Genomic DNA, 2,094 nt, shown 5'->3' with positions numbered 1-2,094 from the left:
CAGTAATCCGGTAAAAATGGTTCTCGACAACGATCCGACGGGAACAAGAAGGCGAGGTGCACAGCGGGCAAGATGGATCGATCAGGTGGAGGACGACTTGCGGACCCTCCGCAGACTGCGTGGTTGGCGAAGTGCAGCCATGAACCGAGCTGAATGGAGAAGTCTTTTATGTGCAGCACAGGCCACTCCGGCCTTAGTCTGATGATAAATAAAGTATGTTTTGTTTACGGGCAGTGAAAAAGTCGAAATTGTAGACTGCCAAGGTGCAGGAAAGAAATGTCGGAAGCGCAAGAAGTGTCTGTTTCGTTGTTGTTGGATGGGGATAAACGGTGGATCATTGGCCACTGTGCCGTGTAATGATGGTGAGTATCTACTTTCGAGCTTACATGGAATGATTCTATGCGCTGCGGGAGGAATTGTACTACGAACTTTCCGGGTGTTCTTGATTTTCACCCGCATTTTCCTTTTATGAAACTAAACATTTTTATCTGTTTTTGGCCCGATGCCCACGTATACGTACACGCTATAGCGTCTTTTCAACGTTGCGTGCACGTGGCGTTGAAAAAACGCTGGTATGCATCGGTGCGGCGACGCTGCGTTACCGCTTTTTCCCGATGCACACATGCGTCCTTTTAACGCTATGTGCACGCAGCGTTGAAAAAACGCTACGTGGACATCGGCCCTTTAAACTATCAACTTTTTCCTTATTTCACAAAAGCATTGGTTATGAATTTGATATAATTTCATTTTTTTACTCAGTCAATAAGAAAGATCCCAGCGAGCAATCGCATCTGGCGAGGCGTGTGTGAATCCGCTGTCGGACTTCGTCCTTCGTTTGAAGCTAAGACATCAACAGATCTGCTTCATCGCCAGTGCCAGCCGAACTGACGAAGATCCTGATTCTAGAATAATACCGGATAAAGACTTGGCTCGAGTTGGTTAGAAATCGTAAGTATTGTGGGTTATATCGGGTGTCAAGTTAATAAATTGTTTGAATTTAATCTTGCTATATTACAGAACATCGAAATGCACACCACCGAGGGTGCTGTGCAAGAATCGCGTCCGCGGCCATAACCACTGACAAGGTAGATCTTCAGAAATATGTAGTGGAAATTCGGTGGCAACAGTTGCGTGATTTTTACATTCGTAGAAAGTCAACCTGCATCAATTCAGAAAAAAATATGAAATCCATTTCAAATTTGCAAATCGCAAATATTTAGCATTTATTGCTAAGACAAAACAATATTATATTATCTATGTGCTAGTTGCAGTTAACTAAACTAAAGTTCAATTAAAATCAAATTAAATTTTAATTGAAATTCAATTATAATTTAATAAAAATTAAATCCAAACTTAAATTCAATTAGGATTTATAAAAACTTCATTGAAATTTTATTAATTCTCTATAAAAAATCAGTTTAAAATAAATTAAAATTTAATTAGAGATAATTGAAAAGTTAATTAAGATACCATTAAAATTTAATTTAAGTTATATTAAAGTTATGCAGATAGAAATATATCAAAATGAAATTATGAATAATTAAAATTAAATACCATGTATCAATAAAATGAACTGTAAAACATAAAATTGTATTGTATTTCTATTGTAGTATTAGAGTGAAATTAATTATAAGTCTTATTGTATTTCTGTAGTAAAACAATAAAAAAAAGTATGAGGAAACATTTGAAACACATTGTTTTCTATTGTTTTGTCCCTAGAAATCATCCCATTGAAGAACCGTAAAATCAATTGTTTTGCTCTGAATTTAGTATGGAAAATTTTCGATTTTTTTATTGTAAAGATACATAACAACCCCCATTTTTTATTGTAAAAGTTCCATTTACCATTAATTTTATCGTGGAAAACCATTATTTCTTATGTGATTTTATTGTCAGAATTACATTATATTCAATGGTAATAATTGTGTTTAAAATGGTGTTGTTACAGTAAAATTAATGATATTTTTATTATATTTTTTATCCGGGTAATTACCATGTGATTTTTCTAAGAATTATTTAGGAATTTATGAAACATGTTGCAAAGACTTTGGTGGCAAATTAAAGTAACTCGATCAAAATTACGACTAATAATAA

The 2,094-nt window shown here is 34.8% G+C and overlaps 1 long non-coding RNA gene across 1 annotated transcript; it reads left to right on the top strand.

Moving 5' to 3' along the window:
• The first annotated feature begins 227 nt into the window (after positions 1–227).
• Positions 228–1,525, top strand: LOC134215997 (uncharacterized). The gene is made up of 3 exons (XR_009980420.1): positions 228–362; positions 760–948; positions 1,018–1,525. It is a non-coding gene; the product is annotated as an uncharacterized LOC134215997 (long non-coding RNA).
• The last annotated feature ends 569 nt before the right edge of the window (positions 1,526–2,094 follow it).

The sequence above is a fragment of the Armigeres subalbatus genome, chromosome 2 (assembly GCF_024139115.2).
Source record: "Armigeres subalbatus isolate Guangzhou_Male chromosome 2, GZ_Asu_2, whole genome shotgun sequence".
In the NCBI taxonomy this organism is placed as follows: domain Eukaryota; kingdom Metazoa; phylum Arthropoda; class Insecta; order Diptera; family Culicidae; genus Armigeres; species Armigeres subalbatus.
Note: the sequence above shows the minus strand (reverse complement) of the source record. Positions and strands in the feature narration are given on the sequence as shown.